Raw genomic sequence first — 26,465 nt, 5'->3', positions numbered from 1 at the left:
TGTCTGTGAGCTAGTCTGAAGAACAGAGCTCGGTTCCTCCAGGGTTCTCCTGGACGCCCCCTCCCCAGTCCAGCCAGCACAGCGTGGAGGATGTGTTCAACTCCATCAGCAGCAGCAGCAGCAGCAGCTCACCTGATTTACCATCATTAAGCCCTGATTTACCATCAAACCAGGTGTTGATCTGAGGAGAACTCTAAATAATACTAGACTCCATGAGAGAGGAGAACTTTGGAGATGTTCTAATGATGAACACAGTGATGGAGAACCTCCACCACTTTTATAAGTATATATTCTAAAATAAAATACTATATATATATATATTACATAGTATTTTATTTCAGAATATATACTTATAAAAGTATACATATATATATATATATATATATATATATATATATATATATATATATATATATATATATATATATATATATATATAAGGTTATTTCACCATATTGATTATAATTATTCTAATCATTTATTTGCAGTATTTGAGCAGCTGTTTTTGATCAGTTGTCATTTCTGCAAATGCTCTAAATAGCAAATATTTTAATTATGAATTTGGAGGAAATGTTGTCCATGGTTTATGAAATAGAATATGCACATATATATTAGTCTTTTAGCTGTGTGTGTATATATATATATATATATGCACACACACACAGCTACACAGAGCCCAGCACTACCTACTGTTTTGCCAGTCATCCATTTGTTTTTACCAAACGGCGCCAACAAAGGTCACTTGAAGACGATCCCTAGTGAACAACAGTCTCTTGCTCACAGAAACAAGATAGCGTTCTGTGAAACACAAGGCAAGCTGTTTGGGACCAAAGCTTTTTAATTACCAGGCGAACAAAGGCTAATTCATGCTCGTAATCATTTGCATATCTAAAAGAGAAAGTCAGTGTATTACGCTGCAGCGTGGACTGAAGGGAGATGTGTGTGTTAAGTCTGGCTCAGGATCCCTGTTATACACTCATCACAGCCTGAGTTTCTGTATTAGACACATAAACATTCATCCTCATCCTGAACCGCAAGCCTGTAAAACTCAAACACGTCCACTGTCTCAGCCTGGGCAGCGCTCGGGTACTGACCCCGGTGGCTCCTTTCCCCATTATAGTCCTCATCAAGGACTGTAATATACTCCACCTCTCTCAGCTGTTATTTCTTAGCTATAGCTTAGCGCTGAAAGGGCCCTGTGTTAGCTGTAGATGCTAGCTGACAGTCTGAGGCCTAGTGTGTTTTTAGCCTTAGCTTTAGCCTTTTGCTTTGGTGGTTTTACCTAATTTATCTTAATTCGGTCTTACTTTAATATCACAAAAGTGAATGGTGATTTTACTATAGCTTAGCCAAAGCTTAGCTCTAGCCGTGTCTTGTGCCTGAGGCCTAGTTTTTAGTCTTTTGCTATTGTGGTTTTCCTTGATTGACCTTAATTTGGTCTAATTTTAATATCACAAAAGTGAAACATGCCCTGTGTTTTTAGTAGCTGTAGCTGTTAGTATAGACGCTAGCTGACAGTCTGAGGCCTAGTCTGTTTTTAGGCTGAGCTTTAGCCCTTTGCTTTGGTGGTTTTCCTTGATTTATCTTAATTTGGTCTTACTTTAATATCACAATAGTGATTTTTTCGGCTAGCCTCTGGGCGGCCATTCATTGCAGCGAGCAGTTCGTGGGCCAGATTACAAGCCCGATTACAAACGGGTTAGATTAGATAGACAGCACAAAAACAAGATCATAATTCATAATTCTCTTCTCATATTGTCATCATGATTCCCTGCAACTCTTACAAATATCCCATCTTACTTTTTACTGTACTGTACTGCGCTAAGGCCTTGTCGACGGTTATCCGAATATTTAAAATATTTGCATTTTGGCCTCATAAATACAGCATTTCATGCAAAGTCTTTATAGGCAAGTCTGTTCTCATTGCAAGGATGACCCTCAGGCAGGTTTTTCCAGCCATACAAGACCAGGCTTCTATCTCTGATTTCTCTGATCTACTGATCTCAGATCTCCACATAAAAAGGGGGGAGGATCCGCCTCCCGTGGCATAACCAGCAAGCTGATTGGCTCTTTTTGTTGAAAGGCGGGACTCTCTTTTATTCCAATTTTAAGCTTTTATTTACTCGTATAAATTATAACCGCAAAAAATCCTTCTTTCTGTTTTGGCCGTTTTGCTGCTCCTTAACGAAATATAACATCAAACTCAGTGAGGCGTTAGCGCCCCCTTCTGGGCCGGCAAGCTCACACCACCGTTTCAGGGTCATTCTGGCATTCTAGCGTTCTGGCATTTTTTAAGAAATGCTGCTGGGGATGGAGAAAAAACCTATGAAACCTACGTTTTTAAAAATATCTGGATATATGTGGACAGGCTCTCGTTGAAAACAAGAAACAAACTTATAAATATGGTACCACAGCAACCACCTAGCAACTTCTTAGCAACCACCACAGCAACGGGCTTGCACCACAGTGAAAAGGAATACCACAGTAAACCTTTAGCAGCAAAAAAAGGCAACCACTTGGAAAAGCAGTGCAACCCCATGGCAACCACCAGAGATACCACAGCAACCACCTGAGAACTGCTTGTGCAATGCAAAATCTTTCGCATTTTTCCCGAGAAAATGCAGTTTTCTAGTTCAAATCGAAATATTTGCCAATTTTACAATATAATTTCTAGTCTTTCACAGAATTTAAATATTTCAAAAATGCAAGAAAACAAACTCTATAAGGACTCGGGGGGATTTGCATGTACTGTCACTTTATTGGTACTTATGACTCCATATTTTCATACTTATTTAACGCTTATTTTAAGCGAATGTGAACCTAAAGCAAGCGTAATGATGGAATTTAGCATCTTCAGCAGAGCCAGTGGAAAAACTGACCAGAACCCTGAGCTTAAGGAACTGGACCTGAAATGCAACCTGGCTGAAGTGTCTGGCCTGACCTGAAAGCGAGAGTGTGAAACACTGCTGGGACGCTAGGATTCCTACAGTACTTTGCTTTGTGTACGAAAATACAGCGAGAACGTGTTTACACACTCCTGCATTTTACTCCTTCAAGCCGGCTCTATCACAGCCAACCTTGAAGGCCAGGATTCCTTTGAATTCCTTGAATCTTTCTTCCCTCCAGCTCCTTTCTTTAAAGGCCAAGAAAAGGAGGAGGAGCCCCGAGAACAACAACAACAAAAAGAGCGAAAGAATGGGTCCTCTCTTCCCTCCTCGTCCTGAGATAAAGTCAATGAGAGACACAGAAAGATTCATTTATCTTTAATAGACGCCGACACGCTGAAGAGGAGGCCCCCGCAAGGCTGAGAGAAGGTGCGGGCCAGCTTGGTCAGATCCCACCATGAGGCAGAACAGAGGGAGTGAAAAGAGATAGCGGGGACAGAGAGGGCAAATGAAAGAGCCTGTGAAAGGAGGGGATGGGGGGTATGAGTGCACTGAATCTTAAAAGAAAGAACAGAGGAAAAGTGAGAGAGAAAAAACATGAACTACTCAAATAACTGACTAATATTTCTCGTTGGTTCTGTACCCATTGGAGTATGAGGGCCATAAAACGGCAAACTGTAGCCTATTGAGTAATGAGAGTTCGGTAGACAAACCGTGAATCTCAAACACCCAGCAGAACCAGAACAGAGCTGCGAAAACGGGCCGATTCCAAAACCCCAAAACTGTTACATCACAGTCTCGATTCTGTATACTAACACCCAACAAATGTACATAAACTCCACCCACTAGTCGAAGCCTTTCAATCTTTGCTGACTGCGATGGCTACTTCGGGAGAATGCTAAAGCAAGGCTAAAAGGCTAAACGATAACACGAGCTAGCAAGTTGTGGGGAAGCTAATGAAGTAATGAAAGCCAGTGAATGCAGCTGGACGCTAACTAGCCAGATATTAGACTACAAGCTAACACTATCAGACCCTACTATAGTCTCTTCAGCTGGCTAACCATTCACACACTGTGCTGACTGGACAGCGAGTGGACCCAGAAAAGATGGCAACACTAGCGGGAAGAATTACAAAGAAAAATGTTTTGCTACAGGCCTTTGCTAAGCTAGTCTAGGCTAGTATATGTTATGCCGCTGTGGGCTGAGATGCGGCCCAACTGTGTCCTAATTATTAATATTATTTCGTTTATGAGTAGGAATTATTTGGTATAGATAAAAGTGTCAAAGTCGTGTATTCTCAGATATCCACGGTATTCACTCAGAACCGGTCAGTTTTTGGGTGTGGTTACAATGGCACTACTATCCCACAATTCAAAGTGAAACGGAAAGGGAGGAGCTACTCACACCTGGATTTTTTTAAAAGAAAAAAATGTTGGAAAGTACTGGAAATGTAGCGGCAATGGCAGCTGGAGAACTTCCAGTGACGTCTGTTAGCATAGCAATGCTTCATCACTTCCTGTTAGTAGAAAATATAGCATTATTACTTTAATATATGTTAATGTATTAGTACGTTAATATTTGGTGTACTAACCTGCCAAATTCACGCTATATACTAGTACGATACTAGTACATAGTATAGACCATAAAGTGTAGTACGCGATTGGGACGTAACCTAGAGCTGGGCAATATGATGATATTTTCTCGTATCGTGATAAATTTTAATTACTATTAACCCGTTTTTTTACGAATTAATTAGATGAAGAGCAGCAGATGTTAAATAACAATCACTCTATTCACTACGGGAGGGTATCTGAATAGCAGATTATAAGAATCTGGCGCTACTGATGTTTTTAGTATGTGATTACACTTATCGTAATAAATATCGTATATCGTGAAAAAAGTCTTTAAATATCGTGAAATAGTATTTTTACCATATCGCCCAGCCCTAACATAACCCGAGCCATATTAGTGTAAAATCCCATAGTACGACTGTACCTCCTCAGTCCACATGCTTCTCTACCTTCAGATGCTGCTTCTGGATCTCCTAGCTTGCCATGAGGGGGCGCTAAAAGCGTGATCTGCATTTACGGCAGTGGAGTAAAACCGAATTGCGCCATACAAGACGACACTGAACCTTCTCGCTTCTCCTGTGGATCTCCTCGTCTGTCTTGCTGCTTGGGGAACGATGTTACTTCCTCATGCTCCCAGATCCCCACTCCACCCCATCCTGATCCTGACCCAGTCACCACCTCCTCCCTGGCCCCAACCCTCCCCCCACTCTTTCTTCTGGCAGATGCCATCCATCACTGTCACCAGCCCTCTCATTCATCCCCGTGACCCCCACGTGGTGAGCCGCAGGCCGGGCAGCACGGCTGCGTCGGGCCTCCCCTGTTCCCCAGGATTTAGGAGCTCCTCGGCAGAGCTCTGGGTGACCGCGAGGGGCAGGAGGAATGCTGCTAATTAGGAGGATCACTAGAAGAAAGATGGCTGTGTAATTCCCCCCCTTCCATGTCCACGCTCGCGCTAACGTGACACCCGGCCATTCCTCAAAGGAGACATGTCCCTCGCCTCCCACAACAAACAAGCAGGTCAGCGGGGAAATGGAGCTGTGCTTCTTTCAAGTACCTACGTGGCGTCTTCAAAGGAAAACGGGCCTTTTTTTTAGCAGTGCGTGCCAGCGGCCGTCCTCAGGCAGAAGTTGACACTAATTTTAGAAGGATACAGTCACTGTGTTTTTATGCTTTGCAGTAATTGAGTTGTGCTGTGCTATTTTCATATAAGCACATTATTATAATTACATACAGTCAATTATCTGATGAATGGGAGTGGGACGTGTAACTACAGCATATTGTACTCAGACCCACCTGGGCTTCACTGCTGTTGAAGTCTAAAATGCTCGATTTTCCATATGTTGCTTTCTAAGAACACTACTAATAGAACAGTGACTGCCTGTTCAGGGCCTGTTTACACCTGCCATTACCGTGCGGATAGTATCTGGATCTACTTTGACTGGATTTTTGCAATGTAAGCAATGGTTGCTCATCTGAACTGTCCTGCTCCGGCACACTGTGAACAGTTTAGAGGGACGGAGGGACTGTTACTGGAACCTTTGGAGGTTCTTCAATTGGAAACTGTGAAGGGACTAGGACCTCTAAAAAGGTGCTAGTCAAGGCTGATGAGGCCTTTGTTTTAGCAGGGAAAACTGCTGGAGGAAACAACGTGGTAGCATGGACGTAGCCACGGTGAGAGCTGGTGAGGCGAAAGTACGGCCTCCACACCGGGGGGTTAGTTTAACGGTGCTAACAAGGAGTGCATTTGTCTCCGTATCCATTCAGAAAAGAGTATTGTTTGCAGGTTGCTGATAGAATAGGAATAGGATATGAACCTATCGTCACCATGCTGCCTTATGCCAGGCGTGGGCTAGAGGGGTATAAAGCCCCCCAGCATTGAGCTGTGGAGCAGTGAAGAGCTGTGTTCTCTGGAATGACATTGAATGCCATCAAATCCTCACAGCAATGCTCTTCCCAACTCTAGTAGAAAGCCTCCTTATTCCTAGTTCCTCCAACAAAACCAGGATAAGCTCTTTTTAATCCCCTTGATTTGGGAAGAAACAGTGAATGACCAGGTGTCCAAATACTTTTGTCCTAAGGCCTCATTTCACTAATCATGTTTATGTGGATGCAGATATTTTGATGTATTCACTCTGATTTTTCATGGCTTGACGTTGTCACATTTGCACACACTTACTGATACACCATCTGCAGTATTTATGCTTCCTTTCAGAGAAGGAACTAAACGCTTAAGGACTGCGGAGGATATCGCAGTGACAGCCTTTCAAGCCTCTCAAGCTGTTTCCGACCTTGTTTCCATCTCAACACCTGACTGCTAAAACTTCAGCGCCTCTCTGGGTGCGTTTAGCTCTCTGCGCCGGCCCACTGCTGAGACGGGAAGGGCACCGTTAGCAGAAACACTGGCTGGGCTGGCCAGTCGTGGAACGGACGGTGAACTGGCGGATGAGAGTTCAGAGGACAGAGAGTGGGTCATGTGTGGTGTGAATCTCTCTAAATCCATGAGTCATTGTAATCCCCCTCCTTATCCGACTGTGCACAGTTCCTTACAGCCGAGATACAGCCGCCCTGAAACAACGCTGATGGAGGAGCATCTCTGCCATGTTTAAGGGTTTACACTGAGCTCCTTTCATTGGTCAATAGAGATGGTACTGTGGTGCAGTCACTGCTGAGGCCAAAGCTGCGTTCTTAACGGCTCCCTGTTACAGAAACAGTGCAGTATACAGCGCAAAACACTGGCTCTATGGCCATTCTCCATTAGGAACCATGGAACACAATGGGTCACCCTTCCCACTGACCCTGTTTACACCTGGTCACCTGGAACAAAAACGAGTAGATTTGATTCTACAGAAAAATCTGGTACAACTAATTAGAGCAGGTATGATGAGAAAATCAGCCTATGTGGCTCACTGTACGCCACAAGCCGGCTAACTAACTGCTAAATAACAAACTTGCGCGAATTACGTCGAAACATGCTACCAAAATAGCTGCTAAACAGAAGCCGAGACGCTATGATTGAGGAGGCCGTCCAATGGTTGATACGCGAATGGTAGTTCTCGTAACGCTCAACGTCTGTTTACGGATAAATTCCCGCCTTTCAACAAGATGAGCCAATCAGCTTAGTGGTTACTAGGGTTACAAAATTTCGTGAGTTTTCAAAGTTGGAAAAATGACCATGGGAATTAACGGGAATTAACGTTATATATACAGCACATGTCTAGATGATTTCTAGAAACCGGACAATCACCACTACTGAAAGCACACATTTTGCCCAAAGCACTACGTCAACGAGGTTCATATTTTTATTGACAGTAAAGCAGCTATTAAATCGAGGGGGAATCTCACAGTTGCTATCTGGTAAATCAGAAAAGCTTATAAACAATTTCATTTTAGACTAGTTTACCAAGACTAGCAGTCTAGCAAGAGGTTAGCTTACCAAGGCTAGCATAAGCTAGCTACCTATATTTTTTGCCTCGACGGGTTTCTGTAATAATACTTAACTGCACTAATTAATACTTATTAATTATTTATTTAACATTTTAAGACAATTAGAACACTCTTTTGATTGTTTTTGATTGAACTTTTGATTGTTCAATTAAATAATTAAAGTATGCATCCGTTATTATTTGTATTATTATGTTTTCATGTCTGCTGTTGACCAAAGAACTGTGCTCTGATAATAGTGTATGATAAAGTTCCTTTAAATGATCCAATATGTCTTATTAATTCCAATAAATTCCCAGAATCCCAGAAATTCCATGGAAAGTTTATTTTTTCAGAGTTCCCGAGATAAAGTTCCCATGGAAAGTTACCGGTAATGGTCTGGAAATGTATTGAAATTTTTCATCCATTTGCAACCCTACTGGTTATGCCGCAAGTGGAGGAACACCCCCTCCCCCCGATTCGATAAATCTAACCGTCAGTTTCCAGTGTTTTGGTCTCTTCATAACTCAAGAGATACAAGCCTGGTCTCTTATGACTGCAAATAACTGCCCAGCAGCGTTGCAAAGCGACTTGCCTCTGAGTACTTTGACGTAAGGAACTAGCAGAAAAATGGCAGCATGGAGGCTAGTAGTCATGACATCTGGCCTGTTTTACAGTAAATGTAAAAAAGGCAGAAAATCCTGATGTTACGTTACGTCTGTAAATGAGTTCCACACAGCAGACTCTAAACTTTCCGTCAATGGCACATAGAGTACACCAGAGGGCGCTCTGCTAGAACGCAGCGGTAAAAACAAAGGATCAGAACTGGTTCGAGCTTAAAATAGCCCAAACCTGATCTGTTAAAATGCCTGGATTGGCCCTGATTCTGATCCACTGACTCTGATTTTGGGACATTCCTAATTCCTGATCTTGTCCAGGCCATTCTTAAAGAGTAGATCCAGTCTCAATCTCTTTCTGCCCTCTCAATAAAGTAAAAAAATGCAGGTCAGGGGGTCAATAACGGATAAGGGGATAAGTAAGGAGTGAGAGGGGGTGGACTGGAGCCAATCAGAGCTTCGTACGCTATTGTACTCTATTGTGTGTCTATTTAAATACAAGATGCTGGCAAAAAGCTTAACGTAACCCTGTCAGGTGACACTGCGACCGCAACTGGTCTGACTACAGCTTATTAAAGAGTGGCTGCAATCGTCTGTTATTGATCACATGGTTGTGGGTTCGATACCCAGGCCCATTAAGCTGCCTCTGTTGGGCCCTTGAGCAAGACCCTTATCGCCGCCTGCTTCAGGAGTGCCGTAGCATGGCTGACCTTGAGCTCCGACCCTGGCCTTTCACTGTAATGCACAAGTATGAATGACATCAGTGCATCAGTCTCCTAACGAGCGAACTGTCGTTTACACAACGCAGACCAAAGACCATAAATCACTAGCCCCGCTTCCATGGCTCAGGGTGTTCTTCATGCAGGCTAGGCTCCGAGCTGTTTAAAATAATCATAACATATTAAATAAGCTGCATCCATCGCTCGTCCCGGGTTAATGCTGTATGAGACGGGACGGGCCGACTGTAATAAAGCGAGAGCGTAGAAAGCGAGTTATTACACTTCATTAATAACTGCCTTGAGCTTCGTCGAGAACGGTTGACAAATAAAGATAAAATGTGACAAGAGCTCCACAGAGGAACATTAGTCCTAGTCCGCAGCAGACGGGACGCTCCGGCTCCTCACCCGGCCTCCGTTTTCTTATGCTTACTGATGGGACTCCAGATGACACCTGCATGCCATGAACCATCGAAACCTCTGGTCATTCTTATGTTGAGCACAAAAACTAGTTCTTTTCAGCTGCTGTTCAGCCAGGACAGGAGGAGTAGATAAATCGGACAGGAGCAAACCAACAGACGCAGCAGCAGGGTGGAGCTCCAGGCTTCCTCCAGAGCCTCCACTGTAACAAGAATCCACAAACTGTATGAACACGAGAGAGGGAGGCTACAATCACTGAGGAGCCAAACATACACTATATGTCCAAATGTTTGTGGACACCCCTTTCTAATGAATACATTCAGCTACTTTAGGCTGCACCCATTGCTGAGACGGATGTTCAAATGCACACACAAACACTGTAGAGAAGTACTGCCAATAGATTAGGACTCTCTGGAGCAGATAAATAAACATGAACCTAGTATTGGCACCGTGCTGCCTAATGCCAGGTGTGGGCAAGTAGAGGGGTATAAAGCCCCCCAGCATTGAGCTGTGGAGCAGTGGAAGAGCTATGTTTGCTGGAATGAAGGTGGTGGTGGAGCAGAAAGTCTAGCAGAAAGTCTAGCAGAAAGTCTAGCAGAAAGTCTAGCAGGTGTCCCAATACTTTTGTCCACATAGTGTAAGGTGAACGGATATAGATATCTTCAAACTATGGGTAACTATAGATAAACACTAACACTATGACAAAATATAGTTGATAAAGAAAACCCTGCTTAGAAGATATATAAATAAATAAATTAGGCTTAATCATATTAGATACTCGTTAATGTTATTATATAATGTTAAAAAATATTATCAAATATTATACGAATAACCTCTTGAGATTTAGATACCCATATATGGGTGTGTGTGGTGGTTGGGTGGGATTGGATGGGTGTGGATGGAGGTTGAAAAAATGTATATACATATACATACATACATATATATATATATATATATATATATATATATATATATATATATATATATATATATATATACACACACACACACACACACACACACACATCCTCATCTTCAGTTCCACTCCGTTTCCTCACTGTAGCTGGATTTACTCTATTAACCGCAGCTGAAGACTCTTCTAAATAAAGGAGGGCTGAGCTGGTGTTCAGCTGCTGTTCGTCTGACACCTTACTGAGAACAGTCACCACTTCTGTTCACTCCGGTTTCGTTTGCTAACATGCAAATGTCTGTCTGTGAAGTCTGCACTCTGTCCGAAGCCATCCTGCTCGCTTCCTGTCAGACCTGTCAATCAAGGGAGGTGCTGTTTGTTCTTCTCCATGTAAACCAGCAGGTCTCAGACCACTGTAAACCTCAACCACTCCATACGGAACCGACAAACCTTCTCTGAAGATCTAACAATGCACCAGTCCCGTTTTGTTTTTATACCTAGAACCGTACTTCCTAGTGAAGAACAATCATATTTTAATGCTTAAAATAAAAACATTAAGAATTACTCCATAACAATGTATCAACTCAATTAGTTCAATAATTGAATAATGGAATAGCTCACAGTATTTTTATAACCAAATAATTAAAGCGTCTATTATTAAATAAAAAAAAAACACTAAAACTAAATTATTCCAATAACTGAACAATATATATTATTAACCTATTATTCAATTACAAACTTTGTAACAAGTAAATTATTGTGTAATAATAAACAGAACAGAGTCCTATTATCAATTAATACTATAAACTATATCGAACATCTTCTTTCAATAACTGATGAAAAGATTGAACTAGAAAACTATTATTTGACTGCTAACACTAACATCTAACATTAACAACTAACATTAGGGGCAGTGGTGGCTCAGCGGTTAGAGCGCCGGGATATCGATAACAGGGTTGTGGGTTCGATTCCCGGGCTCGGCAAGCTGCCACTGTTGGGCCCTTGAGCAAGGCCCTTTACCCTCTCTGCTCCCCGGGCGCTGGAGTTGGCTGCCCACCGCTCTGGGTGTGTGTGTGTACTCACTGCCCCTAACACGTGTGTGTGTGTGAGTGTGTGTTCACTACCAGATGGGTTAAATGCGGAGGACACATTTCGCTGTACAGTCCACACTGTACAGTGACGAATACGTGCACCTTTACCTTTACCTTTACCTTTTTATCCCAATTATTTTATTATTTGATAAAAATAATCAACTATTGTTTGAAAATGAACACTTTTTAAAACATTTTTTATGTAACTACTTTTTTAAATAACCGATTAAAACCAAAACTATTACTTATAACTATTACCAACACTAACAACTCAATTATTTCAGTAGTTATTAATAAATTAAAATATTTAAAAATATATATATTTTAAACTATATACATAAAATATATATATTTTTTTATTTATTAATATAAAAAATATATATATATAATTATTGTAATTTTTTTTATTATTATTACTAATCTATTATTACTATTACTATTACCAATCTCCAGACACCAGTCAGCTTCACACTGAAGTAATGTGGGGAGAGAGAGAGCCCTCTACCCACCCGAAGAGAGCAAGGCCAATTCTGCTCTCTCAGGCTCCGGCTGCTGATGGCAGGCAGCTTGACCCGGGAGCTAAACCAGCAATCCACAGGTCATAGTGGCAGTGCCTTAGTCCAGTAGACCACTCTAGTCCAGTAGAGTCCCATCAACTTTTTTAAATAAATTAATATTATATATTAATATTAATATGAAGTGTTAATTAAACGACTTACTGACCCACCGTACCTTCTGCTCTTTCCTAGCATAATCACCACTGCTGGCGACTAATCGACTCAGAATCTAGTCTAGATCATCCAGCCTGGTTTGTTTCACAGAATAATAAACTGTACATTATATGATATTATATATATATATGAGAATGAGAGCTGGTGCTGATCCAGAACATCCAATCTTCAGTACTTAAACACAACCCATGAAATCCTAAATCACTGCAACAACCAACCAGCGTCCACTCTGCGGCGGTCACAGACAGAGACTGGGCTGGGCTGGACCGCACACAATCCTCCCAAATGAAGCGATGCCAACCGCGCCACACAGTCCATCAACAGGAGCGACCTTGTTCTTACACGGCTTCCTTGCTGCTGCACAGTCCACCCACCCTGGAGGTGCTTAACACAACCACTATTTTGGCACACTATCATTTCCAGCACTCTGAACTGAACCAGTAATCAGAGCCTAGTTGCACTCTCCTCTCCGTCTCGGAGCACAGGGCGTCGTTTCTTCTGCACATCCAGAAAGTCTAAACATCTTCCCCCATGCTTAGAGCGGCGGGCAGTCGAACTACAAAACGTTTAAATAATTGATTAAAATAATCAACTACTGTTCAATTGATTATTGCAATACTTAATTACAATTAAATTATTTATTCAATTACTAACAATGACTTTTTAATCATATTATACTTTAAATATAAACATTAAAATATAAATATACTCAGTTATTTCAATAATAACTTAATATAATCAACTTTTATACCATTATTAACACTAACAAATGAGCTACTTTAATAATAATACATTTTTGAAAAGAAAAATAGTTGAAAAAAGTTTTCAACTATTATTCAATTACGAACAATGTAACACGTATTTCAATACTTGATTAAAACATTCAACTGTAATTATTATTATTTGATTATTATTGTAACACTGTAACAACAACATCATTTCTTAAATACTAAGAATGTTACAATCAGCTATTTCAATGCTTCTTTAAAATATACACATTAAAAAATAAATGTTACTTATTATAACAATGTAATAAATGAATTTGTTCAATAATTGAATAATGGAATAAATTATTATTTAATTACTGCCATTGTACAGTATTTTAATAACCAATTAATGAAAGCGTCGATTATTAAATTACCAACACTAACAACTAAATTATTCCAATAACTGATTAATATATTGATATGATATATATAACTGATATATATATATTGATGACCTATTATTCAATTACAAACTATGTAACAAGTTAATTATTGTGTAATTTAATGTGACAATTGTCAATTGTCAAAATAACAATGTAACAACTAAATTACATTTGATATTAATTAATACAGTCAAATATTAGTTATTATTTACTATTATTAATGCTGTAACTGTCAGACTGTACTAACACTGTGATCTAGCAGCGTGCAGTCAGTCTGCCACAGCTGAAGGCGTGCATTTGTGCACAGGAAAGCAGACAGGACGAGTGTGTGTGCATATGTGTGTGTGTGTGTGTGTGTGTGTGTGTGTGTTTGTGCAGACCGCCCAATTAAAGCAACATGTAGGACGACACCCCGTTCAGATTAGAAGCGAAACTTGCACGGAGTCTCTGGTTGTTTCAGTCTGAGAGCCGCTTCACATACAGCTTCCAACTCACCTCAACTCCACTAAACTGTCCAAAAGTATTCAGACAGCCCTTCTAACGAGCAAGCTCTGCTGATTTTACAGTTTTGGACCCACTGCTGACCCAGTCTGCTGCCAAAAGCACTGAACCGTACTGGTCAATGCTCTGGAGCAACCAAGCTGATGGGTGTGAAGCCTACCAGGAACTGTTCTTCTCCGAACCTCCATCCAGTACCTTTGGAATGAGCTGAATCTGAGTGCCGGAACTAATCATCCATCATTAGCACCTGACCTCACTGATGCTCTCGCTACGGCTGCACAATATACCGGTTCAGCATCGCCATCGCAACACGTGCAACTGTCTGCAATCCTGGAGAAATCTGGTGAAAATTCCTGTAGTTTTTCATTTTGCAGAACAACTTAACAATGTCCAAAGCCTCGTGCACCATCAAATCCTCACAGCAATGTTCAACATGAAGTGGAAAGCCGTCCCAGAAGCTGTTACTGCAGCACAGCTGGGTAGGGTGAACTCCCTATTAATATCCTTAATTTCTGAAGGAACGCAAGAGGAACAGGTGTCCACATACTTTTGGAAATTCTCCAGAGAGTATAGTTAAGATAGATTAAAGGGGAACTCCATAGCATTTTCAGAATTGCTCCTTAATTAGATTAGTTTAGATGTAATATAGTTCAGATGTAAACAAGACGTAAACAAAGCCATTCAGAGCGGGATTAGCGTGAAATTGTTCATTGTACAGCCATCTTTACAGTGGTGGTTAATGGAACCAGACGTCTGAAGCCCTCAAGAAGCTCCCTAATGTAGAGATATCGTATGAAGTGGTTAAGAGTGTTTTATGATAACAACAAAAATATGCATGTTTCTTTTTTACATAAATAAATACATACAAATACAATTAAAGTATTACATTTAATTACACTGTAAACTATTATTTGATTACTAACAATGTAACAACAATTATTTTAATAACTGATTAAAATATTGACTTGTTTAATTACTAACACTGTAACAACTCAATTATTAAACCATTCAATTTATATATTAAACTGTTATTTGATTATAAACACTGTAAATAAAGGAGTTCAATAATAAACAAATATAATAAATAATACTAATAACTAAACTAAATTTTTAAATAATCGATAAATGCTAGTAATATAGTTTTAATAATCGATACATGCTATGAACTACTTTTTAATTAATAACATATCAATAACTAAATTATTCCAATAATCACTAAATATGAATTATCATTATTTGATTACTAACATTTTAACAAAAAAATCCAAAAATGTATAAAAATAATAATTAAGATAATCAAAAATTATTTGATAACTCTAACAACTCAAATAAAAATCAACAACTAAATGAAATCAATAGAGCTATTTTTTTAAACACACACACACACAAAGGTGGAGGGATACATCCTGAGCGCAATAACAAAAAGTAGTCCCCAAAAGAAACTTTTTTTTTTTTTAAACTGACAATGCTATATTATATTTACATAATAAACACTTTAATTAGACACATACAGGTGTCATGGCATTTTGCATAGTAAATAAGATATAGATATATTTGTGTTGTAGTCATGGCAACCCCCAGCTCCCATCACCACCCCTGTAAAAAAAGTCGATATTTGTTTTTTTGGTACAACAAACCCTTTCACACCAAAACAACCTGAATAATTATGTTTATAAAAGTAGTCCCCAAAACATTTATTTATTTATTTATTTATTTACAATAAAGAATATTTTTATATAATAAGCTCTATAGACACGTACAGGTCTAGTGGTTATTTTGCATAGTGCTGCACACATGGCAACCCCTGATTCCCATCACTCCCACTACAAAGAAGTCAAACCATCAAGGTCTGATGCTCATTTTGTTTGATGAGTAAAATATTGCTAAATTTGTTATGTAGTCATGGCAACCCCCACACACAAAGTCATAAGTTTCTCTACAATCAAACACCACAGCACCTTTCACACCAAATCCACTGTGTCTTAACTATGATTTCCAACACTGAATTATGCAGCACATTTTTTTTGGGGGGGGTGGGAATTTGGGTGGGATTCCCCTTTAAGTGTTTCCAATGGGATCTCCTGCAGATTACAGATCTGCATGTGAGTGATGGTCAAAGTCTATCAGGAGGAAGAAGAAAGGAGGAAGAGTGTGAAGGAAGAGGCTGGTGGGCTTATCGAGTGTGTGTCTGACACGGGGTGGCTTAAACAAATGCCCCTCCGGCTGCATGTCAAACTGTAAGCAGGAGCAATGCGTGCAGGTGAGGGATGCACTTTCAGCATGCATGCATGCAACACACACGCGTGCGCGCGCGCGCACAGCGCACTTTCGGCTGCAGCGCACAGACCGTGCAGTTTCGTCTGCAGCACACACACACACGCACGCTCACACGCTCACACACACACACACACACCGTTCAAGTCCGCCGTACCGCCGTCTCGCGTGCAACACGAACCGAGATCACGCACGACAAATAAAATCCGCGCGGACAAAACGAACCGCGGAAAAACAACTCCACTTACCAGCAGCCCCTTCTCTCTACGAAGACATCTGCCTCTCCAACTTCCTCCTCTTCTCTTTCTTTCTTCTTTCCCCTACACTCCTCTCTCCGCCATCTTCCGTGCCGTGTTTGTTTAAATGAGAAACACTCCCCGAGAGCAGGCAGCCAGCTTGTAGTCCGCCGCGGGGCACTCTGGGTAATGTAGTCCGCCCCGCTATGCCCCTCCACGCCGGCAGCAGCAGAACGGACTACATTTACATGCATACGCGTCACACCTAGCGTGAAGTCCTCTGTGTGTGTGTATATGTGTGTGTGTGTGTGTGTATATGTGTGTGTGTGTGTGTGTGTATATGTGTGTGTGTGTGTGTGTGTGTGTGTGTGTGTGTGTAGACGGCTGGCAGCAACATGCCACCGTATTTATTTATAGTCCGGTGAAGCTGATGGGCAGCCTGAGAGCAGACAATGAGCAGCGCCCAGAAAGGTGGGCTGGATACAGTAGGAGGATTAGAGCTGAGCAGAGCAATCATAATTAAAAAGTGGTTATGATGGTATTTTAATAAAATAAATTATTTATAATAATAATAATAATAATAATAATAATAATAATTAATAATAATTAAATTATTGAATGCATTCAGCTACTGACACAGATGTGCTAGAACACAGGTGGTCTAGTCCCTGTAGATAAATAAACATGACCCTACTGGCACAATGCTGCTGCCTAATGGCAGGCGTGGGCTAGTAGAGGGGGATATACAAAGCCCCCCAGCATTGAGGAGCTGTGGAGCAGTGGAAGAGCTGTGTGGTGGAGCTCCATCCCGTACTTTTGGGATGAGTTGGGGAGTTGGGGATGATGAGGTGAGGTGGGTGGGGTGGTGATCAATCATCCAGCATCCTGACCTCACTAACTAACGCTCTTGTCACCTTCCTTCCCTGGACAGTAGAGACGGCTACTCCAAAAAAAAAGAAAAAGAAAAAAAAGAGCAGGTGTCCAAATACTTTTGTCCATACAGTGTATTACCATTATTATTATGTCATGTTTCACCTCCGAAAGTCAACGTAGTGATGGTCGAGTGATGATCTTCCAACCTCACTAACGCTCTTGTTGCCGAATGCAATCAAATCCTCACACCTTCTAGAGGCAGATACTCCAACAACAGCAGGATCAGCTCTTTTTTATAGCCTTAACGAGAATGAGAATGTGCAGGCGTCCCAATACTTTTGTCCATTCAGAAGGTGATAGTAACACTGGTGCTGAGTAATAGCAAAAAGTTTGTGGACACCTGTTCTTCCATTGTTCCTTCTGAAATCAATGGTATTAACACGGAGGATGTAGGAACATTGCTGTGAGGAGGATTTGATTGCATTCAACCACGATGATTAGTTATGCCGCTGCAGCTGAAATCATCCCAAAAGTACTGCATGGAGCTTCACCACCATCATTCCAGAGAACACAGTTCTTCTTCCACTGCTCCACAGCTCAATGGTACTGGGGGCTTTATACCCCCCCTCTAGCCCACGTCTGGCATTAGGAGGCATGATGACCCTGGGCTCCAGTGCGGGCGTCCCGTTTTATTGAGCGTGCTTTTCTGTAGAGATAATACCGTGCAGTGCTCGCATGCATGTGTCAGCAGCGGATGCATCCTGCAGAAGCTGTAAGAGGAGCTAAACGCCTCCTCTTCTGTTCAGATGTGCCTTAACAAATGGACTTTGCTCTAATGGTTTATGGAAAATGAGTCAGCTGCAGTAATAAAACACTGTAAACAGGAAAATCAGCTGGAATGATTCACAACAAGCAGCTTCCTTAAAGCATGTAGGTTTGACCGTTCCCCTGGACGGGAAGTCACAAGACTTTCACACGCAAAGGGTCACGTTTTTAAATCACACGGGTTTGTTTGGACACTTCAGGCTCTGATTTATGACTTTTACATTCTTTCACTGTGTTATTACATGATAAAACACCCTGCAATTGATTGCTGCACTATTTGGACAAAAGTATTGGGACACCTGCTCATTCCCCTTTCTTTTTCTTTTCAAATCGAAGAAGGAACAGTGGACGAACAGGTGTCTCCAAACTTTTGCTATGCATTAATCAGCAACAGAATTACTGTTATTAGGCTGTGTGATCTTAAACATTCAACCGTGCCGTCATACATGACTGAAGGATTTATAGAGATGGAGCAGCTGACATGGAGATCCAGTGTTTGGATGGACAAAAGTATTGGGACACCTGCTCATTCTTATTGTTGAATATTAAAAAGAGTTGGTCCTGCTTCTGTTGGAGCAACTGTGTCTACTGTCCAGGTAGGAAGGCTTTCAACTAGAATCTGGAGGAGCATTGCTGTGAGAATTTGATTGCATTCAGCCATAAGAGCGTGATCACCACCTCACCTCATCCCAAAAGTATTGGATTGAGCACCACCAACCATCCATCATTCCAGAGAACACAGTTCTTCTTCCACTGCTCCACAGCTCAATGCTGTGGGGGGTGGGGGGGTGGTTTATACCCCTTCCTTTAAGTACACTATATGTCCAGAAGTTTGTGGACAGTCCTTCAAATGAATGCACTGAATGCATTCAGCTACATTAAGTTGCACCCATTACTGACACAGATGTGCAAATGCACACATACATACAGCTTGTCTAGTCCCTGTAGAGTAGTATTGCCAATAGAAAAGGACTCTCTGTGAGGTAAACATTGATGAACCTACTGGCACCATGCTGCCTAATGCCAGGCGTGGGCTTGTAGAGGGGTATAAAGCCCCCCGGCATTGAGGAGCTGTGGAGCAGTGGAAGAGCTGTGTTCTCTAGGATAATGGATGGTTGGTGGAGCTTCATCCAATACCCTGACCTCACTAACTAACACTCTTCTCACCTTCTTTCTCTGGACAGTAGAGACGGTTACTCCAACAAAAAAAGCAGTATCAGCTCTTATTTTTAATCAGAAGAAACAATGAACGAGCAGGTGTCCCAATACTTTTGTCCATACAGTGTATCATTATGTCATGTTTCACCTCCTAATGAAGTAATGAGAGCGTCTGGGATTCCCCCGAAAGTAAACAGTGAGGCCAAATGGACGAGGGCTTGTCAAAACCAGTAGTGAAACGGTGGGTGAGCAAGTCCTGGACGACCTACATTTGTCCAAACTAACGCTGTAAGGCGACGCTCTGGTGTTTTCTGGGGTCTCGGCCTACTTCGACCCCAGAGACCACAGCTTCTGAACTGATTGCTTTGCCCACTGCTGCAGTTGCAGGCCTCCTACTTCCAGGGGCTCTAACTGCAGAAGAATGCTGGATCTGGTCTCTCTGAGGAATGAAGGGGACTAAGTGTGATTAGCTGCACATTCTGTGTGGAATAGGAGGCTCGGCTCGTGGCAATTCGTCTTGCCTCTGCTGCTGTTTAATGTTCTGGAGGAAAGTGATCGACTTCACCGTCGTCAGAATTCGAGGAATAATAATGCATTGTGTGCAACGTGTCCAGCCGGTCACCTGGAAAATTGAGGTCAATGAAACAGAAGGAACTTTTCAGGCGAGAGGAGAAACTTTAGCGCCGAATCATCTTGAAACCACCAGACAGAACTTTTTTTTTTAGCTTTTAGAACTGTTTAAATGCCCAGAGGCATAAAGAGCACAGCGAGCTTTCCAGCTAAACTGTTCAAACTGGGTAAAGAGAGAGAGGGAGCTTTCAAGTTAAAAAATAATCAATGCAGTCAAAGTGGAGATGGGAGGTTTTCCCGCAACCGACCTGGTGCACTGAAAGAATCCGAATCAGGATTGAGATATCGAGTGGAGTTGGTGGAAACATCACGGCTTGTCCGATTCCCTGTAGATAAGTACTGCCAATAGATTAGGACTCTCTGGAGCAGATAAACATCATGAACCTATTGACACCATGCATACCAGGCGTGGGCTAGAGGGGTATAAAGCCCCCCAGCATTGAGCTGTGAAGCAGTGGAAGAACTGTGTTTGCTGGAATGAAGGTGGTGGTGGAGCTCCATCCAGTACTTTAGAGAGATGAATTGGGGAGAATGAACGCTCCTTAAAAATCTAGTAGCCTTCTTTCCTGAAGAAACCGTGGATGAGCAGGTGTCCCAATACTTTTGTCCATATAGTGTATGTCCAGGATTGAGATATCGAGTGGAGTTGGTGGATACATCACGGCTTGTCCGATTCCCTGTAAAGACGTACTGCCAATAAAATAGGACTCTCTGGAGCAGATAAACATCATGAACCTATGGGCACCATGCTGCCTAATGGCCTAATACCAGGCGTGGGGCAAGTAGAGGGGTATAAAGCCCCCCAGCATTGAGCTGTGGAGCAGTGGAAGAGCTATGTTTGCTGGAATGAAGGTGGTGGTGGAGCTCCATCCAGTACTATAGAGAGATGAATTGGGGAGAATGAACGCTCCTCAAAAATCTAGTAGCCTTCTTTCCTGAAGAAACCGTGGATGAGCAGGTGTCCCAATACTTGTCCATATAGTGTATGTCCAGAATTCAGATATCGAGTGGAGTTGGTGGAAACATCACTGCTTTTCCAATTCCCATGCTGCCTAATGGCCTAATACCAGGCATGGGCTAGTAGAGGGGTATAAAGCCCCCCAGCATTGAGCTGTGGAGCAGTGGAAGTGAAGGTGGTGGTGGTGGAGCTCCATCCAGTACTTTAGAGAGATGAGTTGGGGAGAATGAACGCTCCTCCAAAATCTAGTAGCCTTCTTTCCTGAAGAAACCGTGGATGAGCAGGTGTCCCAATACTTTTGTCCATAAGTATGTATGTGAAGGTTTGTTCTGTGTCAGCGATGAAATGATACAACATGAGGAGCATCACAAATTGTCCAGTAAACCAATGTACTGGACAATTACAGCAGGGCTGCCTGGACATGTTGCTTGAGAGGCCGCAGCGAGTGTGTTAAAATGTGCAGAATGATCTGATAGCTGCAGAAAATCAGATTTCCGACTTTCATTCTGGATCTGCTTCAGTCAGTCAATAATGGTATTTCTTTCTGTCTGAATGCACCACATACTCAGCTCTACCCCACCAGCAAATCAATCAGATAAAGCCTGTATGAATAGTGTGCATGTAAAGGCATGTAGGAACTGCAGGATCGGATATTCGAGGACAAAAACAACCAATTTCATCTGATTCTAGCCTGAAAAACTGTCTAAAAAGGGGCTTCGTTAGCTTCTTTCTTCTGGTCCAACCCACAACAGCACAAATATGGACCATCTGAGGGTTCCTGAGGGCCGAGGGACACTTTTTTCAGCAGAATATGGAAGCAAGGTAAAAAAAAAAAAAGCTAACGCTAACGCTAATGCTAGGCCGATTGGACCAGGACAAAAGTTAGACTGAAGGAAGAGCCTTTAGGAACCACACAGGAAGGTGGCAGAGCGCTGCGAGGCAGTGAGCTCAGGACGCTCAGTGAAGGTAAAGAGGCTAGAAGGTGGCAGTAGGCAGGCCAGCTACAAACTCTAGCTAGCTAGCTAACTGCACACTGTGCCCAGAGGACACCGGAATGTGCTATGCTATGCTGTGCTATGCTATGCTATGCTATGCTATGCTATGCTATGCTATGGGGCTGCTGGGATATGTTGTAGTGCTGTGAACCAGACAATAAAAGATCCAAGAAGAGCTGTCTGATGCATCGTAACAGGGTGGTAAATAAACTTGTACGTTTTTTTCTTCACCACAATAAAGCTCTGGATAAGGGCAAGCCATATAAAACCGCAGGTGTGAACCCACACCCCCACCAGATGCAAATCCGATCACTCGGACCTCTCCAGGAGGTGGTCTGAGAGGGATTTCACATCATGGAGTGACCAGGACTATGAAGTAAACAGGGTACTCATAACCTTGTCACCAGTTGACCGGTTGTCCTTCCTTGGAGCACTTTTGGTAAGTACTGACCACTGCTTACCAGGAGTAACACCCCACAAGTCCTGCCTGATGTTTTGGAGATGTTCTGACCCAGTCATCAGTAGCCATCATAATGTGGACCTCTGTCCCAGATTCTAATGCTTGGACAGTGGATTTGTATACACAAAATGGACAAAAGTATTGGGACACTTAGACATTACACCTACAGGAGCTTTTATAAGACGTCCCATTCTAACCCCATATGCATTATTAATATGGAGCTGGTCCCCCTTTGCTCTAAGCTCTACCAGCAGCAGCAGGTCTGGAGCTCTGCTGCAGTTACTGAGTCAGTTGGAGGCTTTTCTGCACTCTGCTCTGAGCTCAGCACTCGGCCCTGACCCCGCTCTGTAACTTTCCGTGGTCTGACAGACACTCGGTGGCTGAGCTGCTCTCTGTGAGCTGTTCCTCCTAAACTCTTCCACTGTTCAATAATAACACCACTCACAGCTGATGGAGGAAGATCTAAGAGGGAGGATATTATAAAATTTCACCAGCTGACTTGTAGTTGTTGTTGTTGGTGCAGCAGTGTCTCCTATTACATACAGAACCACGCTGGAGTTCAGTGAGCTCTTCAGAACCGACCATTCTTTCACTGATGTGTGTAAGAAAGGCTGACTGCAGGACTAGGGGTTTGATTTTATACACCTGTGGCAACGGGACTGAATGAAGCACCTGAATACAGTCACTAAGGGGTGTGTCCCAATACTTTTGTCCAAATAGTGTTTGCTGTGTAACCTTTATTTGCTTCTCTTGCAGCCATGCACACAGCCGAGTCGAGCTCTAAAAAAGCCCAGAGAGCCACGGTTGTGGAAGAAAACTGTGAAAACTGGGGCTGTTCGCTTCCTGTCTGCCTGAGGGAAGCTTGGAGAACGGGGCTGGGTCTGTAATGCTGGAGCCCATATGTGAGCTCCATATGCGAGCGGAGAGCGGGGTCACACCGTGGCCAAAACTGCCGGAGAGCGCCGCGTCTCAGCCCGGGACGGCTTTGGCACCTTCATCCAGCCGGCAGCAGAGCGCATGGCACCAAACCGGTTGCCATGGTGACGCCGGGAAGGCGCGCTAGCAGTGGGCTGAGTTTGGGAAGTGCCAAAGCTCTGGAGAGAAGGGAAAGAAGGAGAGACTGAGAGAGAATACACACCAATCAGCCATAACATTAAAACCACTGACAGGTGGAATCGGTGGCAGAGTCATGGGCGCCCAAGTCTCATTGATGCTCATGGAGGCCCCGCCCACCTCAAGACTTACAGGACTTAAACAGGACCTGCTGCTGACGTCTTGCTGTCAGATATCTCAGGGTGCCTTCAGAAATCTGGTGGAGTCCGGACCCCAACAACCGTGCGAGACCCAGTAGACCACCAACACTGACCCCATCTAATAAAGCTTTCATCTCAAAGCTTTCATCTCTGTGAGAGTGGAGTAGACCAAGCTTCACTCTCGCCTCAGATGTGACAACATCCACAGGTGCTTGGGTTCATCCTTCTACTGTGGGTTTGCAAAGATGTAGAGCTCAAAGACACATCAAACAAAGAACAGTGGACTGACCACCCCAGAGTCCAGCCCTCAACATCAAGTTTTTGGAAGGTCTTGGGTGGTGAGAAGCCGAAAACGCTCCGACATTGAGAGGGAACTTGCAGATCTGCCCTGCAGATTTCAGAGACTCACCCACCACCATGTTTAACAGATGAGGAGCCATTAGGCATGGGTGGTATCTCAAAATTGAGATACGTGTCTAATGCGTCAAAATTCTGTTCCATGGCTAGTACATCCAGTACATGGCCAAATAAGATCATCCCCTCCATGTGCATGTACAACCCCTACAGTCGGGAAGTGGAATTTGCGCTTTGAGTCACCTTTTTAAGAAGGACATGCTTACATGCATTTCTGGACAAGCTGAGAGATCCAGTTCTGGAGCTGGAGAGGTCTCGTGCAGCACCACCAAATTTGCTATGTAGCATTAATGCATTTGGTTACACTATTTGGACAAAAGTATTGGGTTAACATTTGGTGCTCATTTATTGTTTAAACCCCCCAAAAAAAAAAGGTTTAAAAAAAAGTCGATCCTGCTTTTGTTGGAGGAACTGTCTCTACTGTCCAGGGAAGAAGAAGGTTTTCTACTAGATTTTGGAGGAGCATTGCTGTGAGGACTTGATTGCGTTCAGCGACAAGAGCGTTAGTTAGGTCAGGATGTTGGATGATGATCACCACCCCACCTCATCATCTCCAACTCATCCCAGAAATCTTGGATGTGTCACCATCCATCATTCCAGAGAACACAGTTCTTCCACTGCTCCACAGCTCAATGCTGGGGGGGGGTTATACCCCTCTACTAGCCCACACCTGGCTTTATTAGGCAGCATGGTGCCAATAGGTTCATATTGATCTGCTCCTACTTTTCTACAGGACCTAGACAAGCAATATGTGGGACTTAAAGTAACTGAATGCATTCATTAGAAGGGGTGTCCACAAATATTTGGACATATGGTGTATTAATGATGTAGTCTTGAGGTGTGGAAAGGTGTTGGCCTGCTGCATGCCCCCTGCTACACCACTATGCAAGGAGGGATTGGTGGGCACAGCGTGGGTAAATCAGTTCAGGTCAATACAGGTGAGCTTAACAGCATCATGGCAGTGTGTGAGAAACAGCCCCTATAGTGAGCAGAGCACCGGGGAGGGTCACTCCTTTTCCAGCCCTCTGACGAGCCAGACTATCAGACACGTGACCAGGAGAGAGTCTGTGTGACAAACGCACTCTAACAAACACCACCACTTTATACCTTCAGTCTGTTACTGCCAGAGAGAGAGAGAGAGAGAGAGAGAGAGAGGTTTAGACAGAGTGATGAACATTAAGCAGATGGATGAATGCTTGGATTGAGAGCGAGAGAGAGAGAGAGACAGACAGACAGACAGATAATGTTTATCATTCGGAGCAGGTAGCAGAGAGCTAGAGCCGACGCCACAAGAGAGTGGAAAACTACTGCAGATACAGGTGAACACACACACACAGAGAGAGAGAGAGAGAGAGAGAGAGAGAGAGAGAGAGAGAGAAAGCACAAGAAAGGTAAATAGGGTAAGAGAGAGAGCACAACAAAGGTAGAAAGAGAGAAAGACAGAGAGAAAATGGGAGCGCACAAGAGCACAAGCAAGATAGAGAGAGGGCGACAAAGAGTGCATGGAAAGTAGAGAGAGAGTAGAGAGAGAGGGAGAGAGAGTATGAGACAGAGAGAGAGAGAGAGTGTATAAGATGGAGACAGAGAGAGTGAGTGTATGAGACAAAGAGAGAGTGTATGAGAGGGAGAGAGTGTATGAGATAAAGAGAGAGTGTATGAGACGGAGACAGAGAGTGTATGAGAGAGAGAGTGTATGAGAGAGAGAGTGTATGAGAGAGAGAGTGTATGAGATAAAGAGAGAGTGTATGAGACGGAGACAGAGAGTGTATGAGAGAGAGAGTGTATGAGATAAAGAGAGAGTGTATGAGACGGAGACAGAGAGTGTATGAGAGAGAGAGTGTATGAGATAGAGAGAGAGTCTATGAGACGGAGACAGAGAGTGTATGAGACAGAGAGAGTATAAGAGTATGAGACAGAGAGAGAGTGTATGAGACAGAGTCAGAGAGAGTATAAGAGTATGAGACAGAGAGAGAGTGTATGAGAGAGAGAGTGTATGAGATAGAGAGGGAGTCTATGAGACGGAGACAGAGAGTGTATGAGACGGAGACAGAGACAGAGAGTATATGAGACAGAGACAGAGAGTGTATGAGACAGAGAGAGAGTGTATGGAACAGAGAGAGTGTGTATGGGACAGACAGAGAGTGTATGAGACGGAGACAGAGAGTGTATGAGACAGAGACAGAGAGTGTATGAGACAGAGAGAGAGTGTATGGAACAGAGAGAGTGTGTATGGGACAGACAGAGAGTGTATGAGACGGAGACAGAGATTGTATGAGACAGAGTCAGAGAGTGTATGAGACAAAGAGAGAGAGAGTGTCTGAGACAGGGAGACAGAGAAAGGGAGAAAGGGAGGGAGAGCGAGAGAGAGAGCGAGAGA

The 26,465-nt window shown here is 42.9% G+C and overlaps 1 protein-coding gene across 3 annotated transcripts in view; it reads right to left on the bottom strand.

Annotated features, from left to right (window-relative positions):
* LOC140576730 (nuclear receptor coactivator 3-like) overlaps window positions 1-16,645 on the bottom strand; it is a 105,544-nt gene extending 88,899 nt beyond the window's left edge. For all 3 annotated transcript variants that reach the window (XM_072696287.1, XM_072696286.1, XM_072696291.1), the window contains exon 1: window positions 16,535-16,645. The gene's annotated coding sequence lies outside the window, so the exon portion shown is untranslated. The remainder of the gene's footprint in view (window positions 1-16,534) is intronic.
* Window positions 16,646-26,465: the final 9,820 nt, after the last annotated feature.

Source organism: Salminus brasiliensis, chromosome 14 (assembly GCF_030463535.1).
Source record: "Salminus brasiliensis chromosome 14, fSalBra1.hap2, whole genome shotgun sequence".
Lineage (NCBI taxonomy): Eukaryota > Metazoa > Chordata > Actinopteri > Characiformes > Bryconidae > Salminus > Salminus brasiliensis.
Note: the sequence above shows the minus strand (reverse complement) of the source record. Positions and strands in the feature narration are given on the sequence as shown.